We start from the raw sequence: 20123 nt of genomic DNA on the forward strand, positions 1-20123 counted from the left end.
AAATTCTGAGAGGTATGGACAGGGTAAGTAGTGAGGAAACTGTTCGCACTTAAGAGAGCATCAAGAACTGGTGGGCACTGATTCAAAATAATTAGCAAAAGGAGTAAATGTGATGCGGGGAAAAAATTTTCACCCAGAGGAGTCTGGAACGAACTTCCTGAATGGGTGGTGGAGGCAGGTTTGATCGAGATATTCAAAAGGGAATTGGATTGTTAACTGAAAAGAGAGAATGTGCAAGGTTACAGGGATAAGGCAGGTGAATGGGACTAGGTGGAATGCTTTCAGAGAGCCATTGCAGACTCAAATGGCCTCCTTCTGCACTGTAAAGATTGTGTGCACTCGAGTTAAATTTCCCTGCCTTTTTTCCCCAGATCTTCAGTTCACTTTTAAATGATGTGATTGGCTCAGCTTCAAAAGGAACCTGTGAGAATAGATTCCATATCCAAATAACTGTGTGAAAAAACCCTCTAACCTCCCTCTTTAAGCTCCTTGTACTAATCTTGTGACCTCCTGTTATTAATTCACCAGCCCAACAAAAATAATCTTCCACTATTTAGCCTCTCAAGCACTTTCAAAACTTTCAAAACTCCATTAAATTTCCCTCAACCTTCTCTGTGATTATGCCAAGCTAACTTTTGATTTCATAACTTTATCTTTTATTCCTGGTAATAAACCAGTGAATCTACATTGCAGTGTTTATTTAGCTCCAATATCTTTCCTATGATTGTAATTGGTGTTCAGAGACAAAAAGCAAAATGAACGACTTTAATAACCGTTGAATTTTGTCTGCCATGAGTATGGATCCTCTAAATTGACATCTGGAGAAAAAAGTTCAGCTCTGCGAAGCAGGTAGATAATGGGGATACCAAAATATTTAACCTTCTTAATTTTGACAAATATGGTGATAATTCCAAGAGTCACTGCCAGCCATCTGACAGAGCTGAGAATGCTGCAGTAATCATTCTCATTTAGTGACGTCTCACCTGTGAGTTCTCTCTACCTGGCACATATTTCAGTGTTCCCTTTGCTCCCCCTATCTGGTACCACACTCAACTTGAAAGGACCGTTAAGCCACGTCAGTGTCCTGTTCAACCCAGAAATAGGCTTCTCACCTCCACCCTCGCCTCACCCTCACTGAAGCTGAGAACCTTATCCATGTTTTTATTGCCTTGAGGTTTGCTTTTTTGAATATTCTCCTGCTGGCCCCCAAACTCCTCCCCACAGGAACTGCCACCTGTACCCTGCCTTCACTCACTCCTGCTCACCCATCATTCCTGCCCACCCATCATCCCTGCCCATCACCCTGCTCATCCATCACCCCTGCTCACCCATCAACCCCTGCCCATCCATCACCCCTGCCCATCCATCACTGCTGCTCATCCATCACGCCTACTCACCCATCAACCCCGCTCGCCCATCACCCCTGCCCATCCATCACCCCTGCTCACCCATCAACCCCACACGCCTATCACCCCTGCTCGCCCATCACCCCTGCCCATCCATCACCCCTGCTCATCCATCACCCCTGCTCACCCATCAACCCCACACGCCTATCACCCCTGCTCGCCTATCACCCCTGCCCATCCATCACCCCTGCTCATCCATCACCCCTGCTCACCCATCACCCCCGCTCGCCCATCACCCCCGCTCGCCCATCACCCCTGCCCATCCATCACCCCTGCTCATCCATCACCCTTGCTCACCCATCAACCCCACACACCTATCACCCCTGCTTGCCCATCACTCCAGCTTACCCATCACCCCTGCCTGCCCATCACCCATGCTCACCCATCACCCCTGCTCACCCATCACCCCTGCTCACCCATCACCCCTGCTCACCCATCACTCCTGCCTGCCCATCACTCCTGCTCACCCATCACACCTGTTCACCCATCCCCCTGCTCACCCATCACCCCTGCTCACACATGACTCCTGCCTGCCCATCACTCCTGCTCGCCCATCACCCCTGCTCACCCATCACCCCTGCCCGCCCATCACCCCTGCCTATCCATCACCCCCTGCTCACCCATCACCCCTGCCCATTCATCACCCCTGCTCGCCCATCTCCCCTGCCCGCCCATCATCCCCTGCTCACCCATCACCCCCTGCTCACCCATCACCCCTGCCCATTCATCACCCCTGCTCACCCATCACTTCTGCTTGCCCATCACCCCTGCTCGCCCATCACCCCTGCCCATCCATCACCCCTGTTCACCCATCACACCTGCCCATCCATCACTCCCGCTCACCCATCACCACTGCCCATCCATCACCCTTGCCCATCCATCACCCCCGCCCACCCATCACCCATGCTCACCCATCACTTCTGCTCACCCATCACCCCTGCTCACCCATCACCCCTGCTCACCCATCATCCCTGCTCACCCATCACCCCTGCTCACCCATCACCCCTGCTCACCCATCATCCCTGCTCACCCATCACCCCTGCTCACCCATCACTCCTGCTCGCCCATCACCCCTGCTCACCCATCACCCCTGCTCACCCATCACCCCTGCTCACCCATCACCCCTGCTCACCCATCACCCCTGCTCACCCATCACCCCCGCTCACCCATCACCCCTGCTCACCCATCACCCATGCTCGCCCATCACCCCCGCTCACCCATCCCCCTGCTCACCCATCACCCCCGCTCACCCATCCCCCTGCTCACCCATCCCCCTGCTCACCCATCACTCCTGCATGCCCATCACTCCTGCACGCCCATCACTTCTGCTCGCCCATCACCCTGCTCGCCCATTACCCCTGCCCGCGCATCACCCTTGCCCATCCATCACCCCCTGCTCACCCATCACCCCTGCCCATTCATCACCCCTGCTTTCCCATCACCCTGCTCGCCCATCTCCCCTGCCCGCCCATCATCCCCTGCTCGCCCATCACCCTGCTCGCCCATCTCCCCTGCCCGCCCATCATCCCCTGCTCGCCCATCACCCTGCTCGCCCATCACCCCTGCCTGCCCATCATCCCCTGCTCACCCATCACCCCCTGCTCACCCATCACCCCCTGCTCACCCATCATCCCTGCTCACCCATCACCCATGCTCACCCATCACTCCTGCTCGCCCATCACTTCTGCTCGCCCATCACCCCTGCCTGCCCATCATCCCCTGCTCACCCATCACCCCCTGCTCACCCATCACCCCCTGCTCACCCATCACCCCTGCTCACCCATCACTCCTGCTCGCCCATCACCCCTGCTTACCCATCACCCCTGCTCACCCATCACCCCTGCTCACCCATCATCCCTGCTCACCCATCACCCATGCTCACCCATCACTCCTGCTCGCCCATCACTTCTGCTCGCCCATCACCCCTGCTCGCCCATCACCCCTGCTCGCCCATCACTCCCTGCTCGCCCATCACCCCCTGCTCGCCCATCACCCCTGCTCACCCATCACCCCCTGCTCGCCCATCATCCCTGCTCACCCATCACCCCCTGCTCGCCCATCCTCCCTGCTCTCCCATCACCCCCTGCTCGCCCATCACCCCCTGCTCACCCATCATCCCTGCTCACCCATCACCCCCTGCTCACCCATCATCCCTGCTCACCCATCACCCCCTGCTCGCCCATCACCCCCTGCTCACCCATCATCCCTGCTCACCCATCACCCCTGCTCGCCCATCACCCCCTGCTCACCCATCACCCCTGCTCATGCCAAACCTCACCGGTTCCAGCCGCACTAAATTCAAAATCCTGTTATCCCTCTCGCCCCACCCTACATTTGTAATCCCTTCAGCCCCTACTCTAAAATTCCATGACTTTGGCCTTTTGTCCTTTCCCCTGCCAACCTTACTCTGTGGCACAGATTTCAGCCATCAAAGTCCTCGCATCGCGAACTTCCTCCTTCATCTTTGCTAATTCCACCCCCACAACCTACCTTTTTCACCACTTCAGGCAACTCTGCTGAATATTCTGCTCAGATTGGTCTGTTTTATGCTAACCCCACCCCCGCCAGTACTCCATGATCTGCTCTCCCCCAGACCTCCCACCACCCCTTAATGTATACCTCCTCACTACCTCTAAATCTGGCCTGTCTAAACCCTTTCACTCCTCACTGGTTTTTTTCCCCTTCCACATGAGGCGCTGTCAAATATTTTATTTTTGTTAAAGGTACAATTCAAACGCAAATTATTTCTGTCCAGTTGCTGGTTCATTTTGAAGCCCCCTCAATCCACTCTCATTGTATGCAAGGTTTTGTGGGAGAGGTTCTCATTTTCCGGTTTACGGCAAGTTAAGCTTTCTCTCGCCCGGCTTCTTCCTTTCATTTTGGAGCCTGGATTGTCAGATATTTTGCAGCTGACAAGTTATCCACCTGAGACAAAAGGCTTATTGACCCAGTACTGATCTCCTTTATTTCAGCCGCTCTTTGATGTCTGAAATGAGGGGAGCTCTGGTTCCAGATGCAACCGTGCATCTCACAATTAAAAATGCCTCGTTTGCGTGCCAGCAACTACAAGTCTCCAGTTCAAAAAGATGAAGCTATTTACTTTGTAAACAATGGGGAGACGTGCTGTGACGTGTTCCACCCCTGGTGGGTTTGACCGATAGGCTGTACAGAATTGAGGGTTCAGTACCACAGGCAGGTTCGACATAGCACTGTTTAGTATCGTCTCATTAACACCCACGTAGGGGAGATGGTGGTGCAGTGGTAATATCACTGGGTTAGTAATCTCAAGGCCTAGGCTAATGCTCTAGGGACCTGGTCCAAATCCCACCACAACAGCTGGTGGAATTTAAATTCAATTATTAAATCTGGAATTACAAAGCTAGTCTCAGTATTGGTGACCATTGAATGTGGTTAAAAACCCATCTGGTTCACTAATGCCCTTTAGGGAAGGAAATCTGCTGTCCTTGCCCAGTCTGTCCTACATGTGACTCCAGACCCCACAACAATGTGACTGACTCTTAACTGCCCTCTGAAATGATCAAGCAAGACGTTTAGTTCAGGGGCAATTAGGGATGGGCAAAAAATGCTGGCCTTGCCAGTGATGCCCACATCCCATGAAAGAGTAAATTTTAAAAGTGTTATATCACACACATATTAGTACACCAGCAGGCATCCCAAGGCCAGCACAGTGAGTCAAAGGACCTGCTGTTTAATACCAATAGGGGTTATGCCAGGGAGTGCGTAATGTAGTAACAAGACTACTGACTTTTTCATGGCTCTCCTTATTGTTGCATCTCGTACCTCTTTAGTTCTGATTTGCTGCCGTTTTACTTTGAACAAATGTGACAACTGGCCACAGGAAATGTGTGCTACACAAGACATTTAATGCATGACAGTGCTACAAATGCTTGGCTTTTATAGGTACATTAAAAAGAAATTGCTAGTTCCAAAATTAGTGATAGGAACCATGAAGCAAGCAGCACTGGGTGAGGCAGCGGTGTCAGCTAAGAAGTGGGATTAGGAGCACAGGAGCAGGTGCTGAGTGAAGCGGGCAATGTGAGATCTCCGTGCATCTTACACTAATCCTGCGTATCTCCTCGATACTTAACTCACCCATCTACACATTCTGCCATCATGTGCTAACTAAAGCTAGTTCACAGCACTAAGTTGGGAACTGAGAGAATGAAATTGGTCTTCAGCAGAAAACAGGAGGATAACGAAGCAGAAACTCATTTTACATGCAGCCCAATTTCCTCTTCCATTGATGTCATTGAGTTGAGAATCTTTTTTTTTAAATGCTCATGGAGATTTTTTTTTAAATAGGAGCTTTTCTCAGCCTATTGCTGGGACCTGGCAAAGAGGAGTAGGGGAGGCCCAGAGGAAGGCTGCTAACAGAGGTGGAGTTAGGAATAGCATTGTAGGCAGCTGCCATGAAAATACCTGGAGCTTCATCTTAAAAACAATCTTCAACGGTCATTCCACATTCAGCAGTAACATCCAAAGCAAACAGGGTTCTTGGATTTCTGAGCAGGAATCTTAGATATTGCAGCAAAAGCATCAAGAGGTACAGGTTACCGAACATTTGTTCGTCCAATCCTGGAGTGTGCACGTTGTGTGTGGGATCCCTATATGGCAAGAGGTCGAAATAAAATTGAAGCGATCTAAAGCCATGCTGCACGATTCTCCATGAATCGGGAAGGGAAACATCCTTGATCAAGGGTTTGGAATGGGAATCACTACAGGAAAGGAGGGAGAAAAATAGACTGAGCATGTTCTATAAAATGTGGAAAGGGCGGGTGGGAATTGACAAATCAGGCACCCGGTGTCCTCCGGCAATGATAAAACATGAGGTAGCCATCCACACAAACCAAAGCAGTGAGCAGGGTGGGAGTGGGGCAGTGAGGAGTGTGGGAGTGGGGCAGTGAGGAGGGTGGGAGTGGGGCAGTGAGGAGGGTGGGAGTGAGGCAGTGAGGAGGGTGGGAGTGAGGCAGTGAGCAGGGTGGGAGTGAGGTAGTGAGGAGGGTGGGAGTGAGGTGGATGCAGGGTAGGATTGAGGCAGTGAGCAGGGTGGGAGTGAGGTAGTGAGGAGGGTGGGAGTGAGGCAGTGAGGAGGGTGGGAGTGAGGTAGTGAGGAGGGTGGGAGTGAGGTGGATGCAGGGTAGGAGTGAGGCAGTGAGCAGTGTGGGAGTGAGGTAGTGAGGAGGGTGGGAGTGAGGCAGTGAGGAGGGTGGGAGTGAGGTAGTGAGGAGGGTGGGAGTGAGGTGGATGCAGGGTAGGAGTGAAGCAGTGAGCAGGGTGGGAGTGAGGCAGTGAGGAGGGTGGGAGTGAGGTGGATGCAGGGTGGGAGTGAGGTAGTGAGCAGGGTGGGAGTGGGGCAGTGAGGATGGTGGGAGTGAGGCAGTGAGCAGGGTGGGAGTGGGGCAGTGAGGAGGGTGGGAGTGAGGCAGTGAGCAGGGTGGGAGTGAGGCAGTGAACAGGGTGGGAATGAGGCAGTGAGCAGGGTGGGAGTGAGGCAGTGAGCAGGGTGGGAGTGAGGCAGTGAGCAGGGTGGGAGTGGGGCAGTGAGCAGGGTGGGAGTGGGGCAGTGAGCAGGGTGGGAGTGGGGCAGTGAGCAGGGTGGGAGTGAGGCAGTGAGCAGGGTGGGAGTGGGGCAGTGAGCAGGGTGGGAGTGGGGCAGTGAGCAGGGTGGGAGTGAGGCAGTGAGCAGGGTGGGAGTGGGGCAGTGAGCAGGGTGGGAGTGGGGCAGTGAGCAGGGTGGGAGTGGGACAGTGAGCAGGGTGGGAGTGAGGCAGTGAGCAGGGTGGGAGTCAGGGAGTGAGCAGGGTGGGAGTGAGGCAGTTAGCAGGGTGGAAGCAGAGCGGGAGTGAGGTGGATGCAGGGCGGGGTGTGGCAGTGAACAAGGTGGGAGTGAGGCAGCGAGCAGGGTGGAAGCAGAGCGGGAGTGAGGTGGATGCAGAGCGGGAGTGAGGTGGATGCAGGGCAGCAGTGAGGCAGTGAGCAGAGCGGTAAGCAGGGCTGCTCTGGGGATCTCCCAAGCCAACTCAAAAGGTGGCAGACATACCTCCCAAAAGCACTGTTCCATTGCTCTGCCGATGGCAATGGTGACGCACAATGCTTAATGACAACATAAAAACAGAAATCACAACATAAATCGGAGAAACAGGCCTGGACAAATAAATGACTTTAAAACAAAACAACGTTAAGTGGGACAATTAAAACAGAGACTTACTATGGGATCTTTTACATCCACCTGAGCAGGCAGATGGGACCTCAATTTAACGCATCACCCAAAAGACAGCACAGCACTCCCCCAGTGCTGCACCAAAGTGCCAGCTTTGATCTTTCTGCACAAGCCCTGGACTTGAACCCAGGGCCTTATCAACTCCAAGGTGAGAGTGCTACCAACTGATGTGAATAGCCTAACTATCCAGAGATATGAGGTATTCAGGGGTTATTCTCAGTGTTGCACCATTTGTGATGCAGGAAATAAATGAGACAAACAGAAAGTGCAAGATTTTAATGTATTGCAGACAATTGTTTTTTAAAGAATCTTCATTGCTCTTACTTCCAACTCTTTCCTTTTAGCTCTCATTCATCTTTGCCATATTGTTATATCTTTTCTCTCCAGTTAGCAATTTGCTGGAAATGGCAATCAGGCTGGAATAAGCTTGAACACAAGGATTACAGAGCAGGGCAGTTGTTCACCAGCTTTTATTAGCTGTATGAATTGCAATTTATTAATTTGACAATTTTAATAACTGCAGCTGCAAGTTACTAACCATTGTCTGATAGCCAACTAACTGTCCAATGGAAGAAAAAACAGGACATTGCATCCCGCATGTACTGCAATTACACTAACATACCGAGTACATGTTCAGAACATACCAAGAGCATGGCAAGCACATATCAGGAACATGGTATCACAGACAATGCACAAAGAACAAGATGAGAACATTAATTAATAACTGTTCTGGTTACACTAGTTAACAACTATCCTGGCGTATGCTGATTAAAAACTATTTTGGTTACGCTAGCTTATAAAGACTGGTTACACAAGTTAATAAGCAACTATTCTAGTAACGCTGTGTTATCGTTCCCTGAGCTAGTGGCTGCTTTTCTGATGAGCACATTAAAACTCACTGCAGTCCACAATAAATGCATTGTTTTAATTTGTGTAACAGCATGTGCAGTTGAGTGCAGTTAACACGACATGCTACAATTGTACACTTCCTTCATCGCTTACGGAAACACATGAACAGAAGTAGACTCCTCAGACCCTTGAGCCTGTTCTACTATTTAATCAGATCATGACAGATCTGTATGAATTCCATTTACCTGTATTTGATCCACATCACTTCATACCCTTCCCTAACAATGTCAGTCTTGAAAAGTGACCCAGCATTCATAGCCTTATGGGGAGAGAGTTCCAGATTTCCAATACCCTTTGTGTGGAAAAGTGCTTCCTGATTTTATGCCGAGATGGCCCAGCTTTTAAGATTGTGACTTCTTGATCTGGATTTCCTTGCCAGAGCAAATAATTCCCATCCAATATTTTGCTCGGTTACTCTGTCCGTTACTGCATCTCCGCACACTCCATTTCGTCCACTACTCCTGCTCCATCATTCCACACTCTCACTCTATTCATCCCGCAACTCTCTATCCATCACTCCACGCAGTCCGCCTGCTCCATCGCCACACTCTTCCCCTCCATCCACTGAGCGTCTTCACTAAAAAGAGGTTTTCTCCCCTCTTCTATACCATGACAACACAATATTGCCTATTGCATGGCTGAACCCGTGTGTTCTGCACATATTGTGCCCAGTTAAATAGCTCTGTTCTTTGGAACATTGGCTCAGCAGCGTTATTATTGGCGTGTTTTGAGTTGTGATTGCTACAATGACTTCCTTGCCAGGGGTGCTCTCTTCGGGTGTTGCAACCAGAGGTGCCGAATGAAGGTGCCTTTGCTATTATTCGGTCCGATCTGTTCCCCTGGAGGTGTCACAAACAGTAAGCAAAAAGCAATGCTCCTTTAAAACACTTCCTCATTCAAGGGCGAAAGCCCCTTCAATATTCCCAGCCAGCAAAATACCAAACACTTTGTAATTACTGCTTCTATCTCGTAAATAAAGAGCCTAAGTGTGAGTGACTTTTACCCTTTTAACTGGAAAACAAAGTTCTGCCGATCTGAATTTCAGGAAAAAAAAAAGATTGCTAGTAGTAAATTTAAAATGCCAGTTGCCCTGCTGAGACTTATACTCTCCAGCGTGTCACAAACATCCATTTCATCTTGTCCTGTTTTCAGCTCCCTCAGCTTCCTGACCCTTAAAGCAGTCACAGCCAGTGAATCTCTCGCTGTTTCCATGGCAGATAATTCTCTAATTGCCATGAGGTTCTGTCCTCATTTAAACAATAATTAGTTTCTCCGCAATTTAAGGCAGCAGTTTCACAGGAAGAAATGACAGGTTGTGACACGGATGCTTATTAAAGTTCATTTCTCGAGGTGTTTTTGTTAGAGATACAAGGGCAATAATGAAGACAGCGTTTAACTCTTAGGGGATCTTAGTCTAACCAAATGTAAACAGAAAAGTATGAATAATACATTGCAGGTCCACCAGCACCTGAAACAGAGAGGACTGCTTGTAATGAAAAGCTACAAGTGGAAATTGAAAGGTGTGCACCCCTTGACTGAGCTGAGTAAAATCCGGAGTGGGGGAAGAAGAGAAGGTACAACTGAAGAATACTGAACATCTCTTCTCTGGGTCTGGGTTCAGTCGAATGGCAACAAGCAGTGTTTGCAAAGCCGGCGGAAGGTTTGTAGATGATGTACAGCGATCATCTCTGTGAGGCAGTGAAAAAAGCATTGAAAGAGCAAGGGGGCATGAAATAGCAGGGTGGAGAGGTGAAACGTCAAGGGAGTGATACAGGAAAAAGCTGAAGCAAAGACAGAAAATGCTGGAAAAACTCAGCAGGTCTAACAGCATCTATGGAGAGAAAAAAAAGAGTTAACGTTTCGAGCCCGTATGACCCTTCTTCTGAAACAGACAAAAACTGCTTTGGTGTTGGAGACTGAAGGGATAACAGCCCCGAGTGAATGGGTCGCATGCACTTTACAGCAACTCCAAAGCAAACTTGTCAATCAAAGCTGGCCACCGAAACTGATTTTGTTTTAAATGTACACCATTCCATCAGCCGGCCACAGCAAACCCATCAAGTCTGGTCTTTGATCACTGCCAGCCCTTTGCACCCTGGCCCCCAATCCCACTCCCACAACTCCAGTAGAGAAGCGCCTTTAAAAAAGAGGAAGCCAAAAGAATTTTTTTTTTAAAAGCTGCAAACGTTGGAAACACTCCTGCGGGGCTAACCCCGGCAAAGAGATAAGGCACAGCAATACCGCAGGTATAGATCCAACCTCCATCTCCACCAGTGCTATATTTCACAAGTGATCCATTCAGCAATGCCAGCCCACCTTCCCTCTCCCCTAGATGCTGGCTGCCTTGTTGTGCATTCCCAACCCTCCATGCTTCTAAGAAAATGGGAGGGAAGATAAGATGTGTAATAGCTGGAATCATGTCCAGATTACAGGCCTCCAGGGTGCGCAGCAGGAAGTTGAGGTCCTGCTCCTGAAGCTTGTGTTGAGCTTGATGGGAACACTGTGGTAAGCCAAAAACGCAGCGATCAGAATGAGATGCAGAATGAAAGTGGCCATTTGCAGGGAGATTTGGGTCATACATGTGTATAGAATGGAAATGTTCAGCAATGTGCACCAACACAGGCCAGAAGACAAGGTCAAGGGAGCGGATCTGGGTAGGATCGAAGCAAAGGGTGTACCACACATACTATTCCAGGTAAAAAGCAGTCATACTGATGTGGGTTCCCCATAGTGACATCTTTTAACTTGAGGAGGTGAATATAATTAAAAGATAAATTATTCAAGGGGTGAATATGTTCAACATCCCAGGCCAAGGGATGTGGTTGTATATGGGCTGAGTTGAAATCACCACCTACAAGGCACAATTCAGGAGTGTGAAGTCTGAAGAAGGGTCATACAGACTTGAAACATTAACTCTGTTTCTCTCTCTGCAGATGCTGCCAGATCTGCTGAGTTTTTCCAGCATTTTCTGTTTTTGTATGATGTAATAATCTACACTTGCCTGGACAAGCACAGCGCCAACCACACTTATGAAGCACAATACCATCCAGAACAAAGCAGCCTGCTTGATTGGCACCCCATCCACCACCTCAATCATTCACTCCCTCCACCACCGATGCACAGTGGCAGCAGTGTGTACCATTTACAAGATGCACTGCAGCAACTTACTAAGGCTCCTTTGCCAGCACCTTCTAAACCCATGACCTCTACCACCTAGAAGGACAAGAGCAGCAGACACATGGGAACACCACCACCTGCAAGCTCCTCTCCAAGTCACACACCATCCTGAATTGGAACTATATCGCTGTTGCTGGGTCAAAATCCTTGAACTTCCTTCCTAACAGCACTGTGGGTATACCTACACCACATAGACTGCAGTGGTTTAAGAAGGCAGCTCACCACCACCTTCTCAAGGGCAACTAGGGATGGGCAATAAATGCTGCCATAGCCAGCGATGCCCACATCTCATAAATGCATAAAAAAATCAGATTAGTGACTCTTCTGGAGATATCCAGCTCGTCCATCTTGGAGGGGAGGTAAGAAGGATGTTTGGGATTAAGAACTACAAAACCATCAAAAAGGCTCACTCGGTGATGTCTGAGAGACGATGGCTGTGCGTACAACACTGGGCTCATTATCTACAAGGAAGTAAGAGGAAAGTCAGATAGTTACCATTCACCCTAGCCAGATAGAGGTGTTCTGCCATATGATAGCAGTCCCATTATCAGCAGACTGGATAACAATGTCAAGGTTAGGAATGAGAGAACAGAAAACTGCAAGTTCAGAGGGAGACAGATTAAACTGAGCACAAGTGGAGCAACTGAGCCAATTATTCAGCTCTGAGCCTCTCTGGGCTGGAGAATGAGTGACACAACTGGTTGCACAGAGCAATAGGTTACAAATGGCACCATTAGCAAGTTGCAGTTGAGAGGTTATTCCTCTTGTCAAAAGACTGTTATTTTTAATGGTGTAAATTTTCACTAGTTTTAATCTTTTCAGAATTATGCTATCCAAATTTGTTTCAAGCCTTTTTCAGTTATATTAGGGGAGATTATAACTACTTGCTCGGTGTTTCCATTTCCTTTTATCTCACATTGAAGATTTACAATTCTCAGGATATTTTCCAGGTATTATACACAGATGACATAAGATCTGACTTTCAACTTTACCAAGTAGATAAACACTTGTGTCTATTCCCTTACTCCTCTCGACAAAATAAATTGCTGATTTTATTTCCCCCATCTGTCTCTCATTGTTCTTGCGAAACAGCACATCCTGCAGTGACTTTATATGGCAGAACTGCACACTAAGATCAGTATTATTTGTAGCCCACATGAGCATGGAGTTCAGTCACAGCTATCAGAAGCCAACACTCTGCATCCTCCAATGCAGGGATCAATGGAATTCTGCCTACTGTGGCAGACAGTGTCATTGATCTCATGGCTTCCAGTGGTGAATGCAACAACCCTGGAAGTGCTGAGTGAACAAAATAAATCCATACACTGTAAACCACATTGGACAGGCTGCCAGACAGAATAATAAAGAAATCTCTCATTGTATTATAAAACCTTAAACAGCCACACACCAGTGACCAGGCGCAAAGTACATCACAATGAATAAAAATGAAATGAGGACGCTGGAGATCCGAAATAAAAACATAAAGTGCTGGGAAAACTCAGCAGGTCCGGCAGCATCTGTGGAGAGAAAATGAAGTACATCACAAATGGACTATAGGAAGCCCTATGATATGTTGTACTTGGATTTCCAGAAGGGAATTTGACAAAGTTGCACATGAATGGTTATTAGTTAATCTCAAATGTTGTGGGACTCAGAGCATATCCTGGGTATGAATAAAAAAACTAGCTGGCTGGAACACAATGGGTGCTTATAGGAACGTTGTCAGGGTAAGTGGAAGTGCTATGTGGAGTGTCAGAGGCATTAGAGTTGGGAACAATACTGTAGTAGTGGGGTCGGCTACATACTGGGTTAATGTGTGGCTGAGTAAAACACTGCCCACACTGTGATGTTAGAAGACACATGACCCAGAGCCAGGGTCAGTCTAGAAATAGACAGAGATGCATAAAGACATAGGACGGGTTCAGCTCCATACCCGTATCCTCTACTATTGATAGAGGTAATAGAGGTTTTCTGTAAATATACTCAACACTGAAGCCTACTTCATGGTGTTCGAAGCAGGATTCTTCAAATAGTGTTTCTAATTTTACATCAAATGACTTGGGCACAAATCCCAATTCAAATTAATCAATTCTGTAGATGATACTAATGTGGGAGAGGCAATGGAACTGAAGGAGGCAGTTTAGAAATTGCAGACTGTGTTGTACAAAATCTGTAAATTGACAGAACAATGGCAATTGAAACTTAATATAGAAAGGAGTAAAGTACTGGGCTTTGGCACAGGACATGAGCAACACTGTACTCCCTGAATGACTTTTAAAACAACTCAGAATGAAGCTGAAAGTTGAACTTGGCATTCAGCATGTCCAAACAATGGAGAGCAGCAATTGAGGAAGTCAATAGAACTTTAACTATTTAGGAAGTAGAATACAAGTCAGAAGAAGTCATAATCAAACTGTGACTGAAAGCATTGCTGCCAGTGGTGTGATGAAGAAACTAAGGGCGTTCAAGAGGCCAAAGTCAGAGGAATAGGAAGCTCTGGGGGCTCTTAGGATTCAAGCTATTTATTTATTTTAGTTAGCATTCATAGTCACAGAGCCAAGCAGAAGCTTTGTCAGTGGTTAGATGGACTTCTTTAAGCCTACCTTTAAGTTTAGTCAGCAGAAGCTTCTCGACAATGTGAATCGTTGTTTGGACACCACAGCTACAGCCTAGGTGGTCTTGTGATCTCCTGATGCTGGGTGGCTGCAGAGAGGCCTTGGCCAGTCCAGAAACAGTTTAAGAGGGCCCACTGTTGCCATGGGAGATCAAAGCCAGGTGGACGAGCGGTGGGGCCTACGATGAGAGAGTGGTTTCTGGTCGGTGTTTTCTCCTGCCAATCCTCCTGCCAAAGGACGACAGCTGTTCAGGTATGCTACAGGGATTGGAAGGAGTGAGATCACAGGGGAATTTAAAAACAAAAATTTCAATTTTAAATTAGAGACATTAGGGTACTAGGAGCCAATATAAGGCAAAGAGGACTGGAATGATGAGAAGAGGGATTTGGTGATAGCTGGATTTTCTTTCTTCATTCTTTCATGGGATGTGGGCATCACTGATAAGGCCAGCATTTATTGCCCATTCCTAATTATCCTTGAACAGAGTGTCCATTTCAGAGGGCAGTTAAAAGACAACCACATTGCTGTGAGTCTGGAGTCACATATAGGCCAGCAGATTCCCTCCCCTGAAGGACATTAGTGAACCAGATGAGTTTTTACAACAATCAATGACACCTATCATGGTCACCATTTCTGGGAATAACTTTATATTCCAGGTTTACTAATTGAATTTAAATTCCACCAGTTGCCATGGGATTTGAACTCATGTCCCCAAAGCATTAGCCTGGGCCTCTGGATTACTAGCCCAGCAACATTATTACTACAGCACCATCTCCCCAATTATTCAGATGAAAGAATTATTGAGCTGAAGATTGCATAGGGTAGCGAATGAAGAATCAGCCAGGATAGCATTGGGGAAGGCAAGTCTAGAGGTGACAAAGGCATGAATGAGGATTTCAGTAATATGTAAAGGCCTGAGATGGGACTGTGGGGAAGCTCTGTGTGATAGAGGCCAAGCTGAATGAAGACCTAAATTAACTAAATTACCTCCTGCTGTCAGGGCAAGAAATCTAAAGTACTCAGAGACTCCCACACTGAAAGAAGATGCATACTATTGTGGCAGAAACCAATATCTCCCACACCAAACCTGTGACCTAGTAATTATAAGATATTTGCCAATCAGTGTAAGTAATATATAGGTTATGCATGGAGCTGGAGAAACACCGGAAAGTATTTGGATGTGGGTTAACACTGAAACAGGCAACTAAAAGCAACTTAAAAACCGACAAGGCAAGGATCCAATCCACTTAAGCCTCTCTGCTCAACTCAAAGGGTTTAACAAGCACAGGATCATTCTGTTATATAATTTATTGTTCCGAATGGACACTCAATAAAAGTTTTATGGCGGGAATCATTTATGGATTTGAACTAAACAAACTGAGTAAACGTGATCAAAAACAAAAATACCTGGAAAAACTCAGCAGGTCTGACAGCATCTGCAGAGGGGGATACAGTTGACGTTTCGAGTCCATAAACGTGATAATCATTTTCCGTATGATGCAATGTTTACAGAAAGGACGTAGATAAAAGTGCTTGGAGTGTTCAAAATCTGTGCCAGAGAGATGATAGACAGAATATCACAAAATTTTCCTCCATATCTGAAGCAGTAAATAATAATTGGGTCAGAAGAGAACAAAAGCACAAGATATAGTACTGATAGACAGAAACCATTAATCAAGTAACTGCGTAGTTCACAAATGAGTAAATCATTCTTGTTTTTCAAAAATTAAAGGCAGAATGCATAATTGTTAAATTGGTCTTGAACAGCAGTATAAAACAGGTGTTAGTGAATCAACAGCCTGTTTCACCACTGCCCAATTTGCTCTTCCATTTGAGCCCATGAGAAAGAAGATGGGCAGGGTGTGAAACAAACTGTCAAGTCATCAATACACATTTTGCACAAAAGACCAATTTCGCCACCCATTTTCCTTCGAAATAACTGACCTGACATTATATATTTTGTGAGTTACTGAAAGAAGGATGATTTTGGAGGACTAGAATATGTTTTACAATAGTGGGGTACTATAATTATTTAGCAGTTCTGCCAACCAAGCTTTGGCAGAAACCATCTCTGGAGGATCCTCCATAGGATAACACCTTGGACATGGTGTCAAAGTGCAACTGGATTCTACCTTAACAACTTTTTTTTATTCATTCATGGGATATGGGCATCACTGGCTAGGCCAGCATTTATTGCCCATCCCTAGTTGCCCTTGAGGAGGTGATGGTGAACTGCCTTCTCGAACCGCTGCAGTCCATGCAGTGTAGGTGCATCCACAGTGCTGTTAGGGAGGGAGTTCCATGATTTTCACCCAGCGACAGTGAAGGAATGATGATATTATTTCCAAGTCAGGATGGTGAATGGCTTGGAGGGGAATTCCAGGTGGTGGTGTTCCCATCCATCTGCTGCCCTTGTCCTTCTGGGTGGTAGTGGTCGTGGATTTGGAAGGAGCTGTCAAAGGAGCCTTGGTGAATTCCTGCAGTGCATCTTGTAGACAATATACACTGCTGCTACTGTGCGTTGGTGGTGGGGGGAATGAATGTTTGTAGGTATGGTGCCAATCAAATGGGCTGCTTTGTCCTGGATGGTGTCAAGCTTCTTGAGTGTTGTGGGAGCTGCACTCATCCAGGCAAGTGGGGAGTATTCCATCATACTCCTGACTTGTGCCTTGTAGATGGTGGACAGGCTTTGGGAGTCAGGAGGTGAGTTACTTGTCACAGGATTTCTAGCCTCTGATCTGCTCTTGTAGCCACAGTATTTATATGGCCAGTCCAGTTCAGTTTCTGGTCAATGATAACCCCATGATATTGATTGTGGGGGATTCAGTGATGATAATGCAATTGAACATCAAGGGGCGATGGTTGGATTCTCTCTTGTTGGAGATGGTCATTGCCTGACACTTGTGTAGTGTGAATGTTACTTGCGACTTGTCAGCCCATGCCTGGATATTGTCCAGATCTTGCTGCATTTGGACATGGACTGCTTCAGTATTTGAGGAGCTGCGAAAGGTGCTGAACATTGTGCAATCATCAGCGAACATCCCCACTTCTGATCTTATGATGGAAGGAAGGTCATTGATGAAGCAGCTGAATACGGCTGGGCCGAGGACATGACCCTGAGGAACTCCTGCAGTGCTGGCCTGGAGCTGAGATGACTGACCTCCAACAACCACAACCATCTTCCTATGTGCTAGGTATGACTCCAACCAGCGGAGAGTTTTTCCCCTGATTCCCATTGACTCCAGTTTTGCTAGGGCTCCTTGGTGCCACACTCTGTCAAATGCGGCCTTGATGTCAAGGGCAGTCACTCTCACCTCACCTCGGGAGTTCAGCTCTTTTGTCCATGTTTGAACCAAGGCTGTAATGAGGTCAGGAGCTGAGTGGCCCTGGCAGAATCCAAACTGGGCGTCAGTGAGCAGGTTATTGCTAAGCAAGTGCCACTTGATAGCATTGTTGATGACCCCTTCCATTACTTTACTGATGATCGAGAGTAGACTGATGGGGTGGTAATTGGCTGGGTTGGATTTTGCCCTGTTTTTTGTGTACATGACATACCTGGGCAATTTTCCACATAGCCGGGTAGATGCCACTGTTGTAGCTGTACAGGAACAGCTTGGCTAGGGGCGTGGCAAGTTCTGGAGCACAAGTCTTCAGTCCTATTGCCGGGATATTGTCAGGGCCCATAGCCTTTGCAGTATCCAGTGCCTTCAGCCGTTTCTTGATATCATGTGGAGTGAATCGAATTGGCTGAAGACTAGCTTCTGTGATGCTGGGGACGTCCGGAGGAGGTCAAGGTGGATCATCCACTCGGCACTTCTGGCTGAAGATTGTAGCAAATGCTTCAGCCTTATCTTTTGCACTGATATGCTGGGCTCCTCCATCATTGAGGATGGGGATGTTTGCGGAGCCTCCTCCTCCAGTGAATTGTTCAATTGACCACCACCATTCATGGCTGGATGTGGCAGGACTGCAGAGCTTAGATCTGATTCATCAGTTGTGGGATCGCTTAGTCCTGTCTATCACTTGCTGCTTATGCAGTTTGGAATGCAAATAGTCCTGTGTTATAGCTTCACCAGGTTGACACCTCATTTTTAGGTATACCTGGTGCTGCTCCTGGCATGCCCTCCTGCACTCTCCATAGGCTGAGTTTCAGAACATCTAAGAAACGTCCCAGGGATGGAAGGAGGAGAACTGCTGCTTTCTAACTAGTTAGTAAATTGGCCATAGTGACACCCTGTTCTACCAACTGTAGATAGACACATAAAGCCAACTCAGCCCACTGGCCATCCCAGTGCATCAGCATAATGTTGCCTGACTTTTACATCAATTTTCTGTAAACATGTTTTTATATTTGTTTTCCAGATGAGAGTAACAGTGGAAAAGTGGTATTTATTGTTCATCCCCAGTTGCCCTGAGAAGGCAGCAGTGGCTTTTTTTTTAACGATTGAATTGTGTTTATCTGACAATTAGCAGGGTTTCATGAGCATTTGCCAAGGTACCAAATAAAAATGCGCAGATTTACTGAATTCCATTTCACAACCGGCAATGTTACAATTTGAACCCATAACCTCTGGGTTGCTAGACCAGTACCATAACGAGGACTTACCATGCCATCCAGGCCTTCATTTCTGACTATGTTTTGTTCACATGTTGATATCCCCTGCTTGTTAGTCTTGGGACAGACTTTACTTCCAGGTTCTCTAATGTTACTGCAGAGTTCCATCATTTTGCATGATCAGTTTTTTTGCAATGTGCTGTACCTTTAATTTTTTTTTGCTTGGTTGTGCAGGTGTAGTATTTAACACAGAACATGGCCTGTGTGGTACCTTCCAGGCTGCTGCGCAGTTGCACAAATGTGATACCAACAAGAGAACTCTCACTTCTGTTCTCTGGGGCTTTGAACACGGACACTCTCCCTGTACTAGCCTGGATGCCTTGGTGGTGAAGATACCAGGTAGAGTGGTCATTGCCATCAACATCAACATGGACACATCAACTCATTCCTATGTACAAAAATCAAGGCTCACACTCTATTGCAGTACTGAAGGAGTGCTGCACTGTCAAAGGTGCAATCTTTCAGATAAGATGTTAAACTGAGGCCCTGTCTGCTCTCTCAGGTGGACATGAAAGATCCCATGGCACTAACTTGAAGAAGAGAAGAGAGGTTCTCCTGGTGTCCTGGCCAATATTTAACCCTCAATCAACATCACAGAGAACAGATTATTTGGTTGTTATCACTTTGCTGTTTGTGGGACCGTGCTGTGTAAAAATTAGCTGCTGCATTACAACAGTGACCACATTTTTAAAAAAAGTACCCCATTGGCTGTAATGTGCTTGAAATGTTTGCTGGTCATGGAAGGTGATATGTAAATGCAAATATTTCTTTCTATCTTTCTTTTTGTGCGTGTTTCCAAATCTTTGGGCTGCCTGATGTTTTGCAGCTGGGTAAAGTGTAGCTTCAAGTAAGGTTTATTACTACTAGTAAGGTGTAACAAGTATTAATAGGGTTTATTAGTATTAGTAAGGTTTATTAATATTGGTAAAAGTTTATTAGCAGCAACCAGGTTATTAACTAATAGAAAAAAGGAATGGCAGGTCTGCTCCAATCTCTACAATGCACATTCTGTGCTATGTGGGAACTCCAGGAACGCTTCCCATGTCCTGGATAACCATTTGTGCAGCAGGGATCATCAGTAGTAGCAGCCTGATCTCTGGGTTTCGGAACAAGAACAGCAGCTGGCGTCACTACAGTGCATCCATAAGGTTGAGAGCTTC

The 20123-nt window shown here is 47.2% G+C and overlaps 1 long non-coding RNA gene across 2 annotated transcripts in view; it reads right to left on the bottom strand.

Annotated features, from left to right (window-relative positions):
- Positions 1-7990: 7990 nt before the first annotated feature.
- Positions 7991-20123, bottom strand: part of LOC144691187 (uncharacterized) — a 75930-nt gene continuing 63797 nt past the window's right edge. Inside the window, exon 4 of one of the 2 annotated variants that reach the window (XR_013579050.1) lies at positions 7991-9387. This is a non-coding gene — a long non-coding RNA (uncharacterized LOC144691187). The remainder of the gene's footprint in view (positions 9388-20123) is intronic. The other variant, XR_013579051.1, reaches the window with a different exon arrangement.

Source organism: Cetorhinus maximus, chromosome 15 (assembly GCF_964194155.1).
Source record: "Cetorhinus maximus chromosome 15, sCetMax3.hap1.1, whole genome shotgun sequence".
Lineage (NCBI taxonomy): Eukaryota > Metazoa > Chordata > Chondrichthyes > Lamniformes > Cetorhinidae > Cetorhinus > Cetorhinus maximus.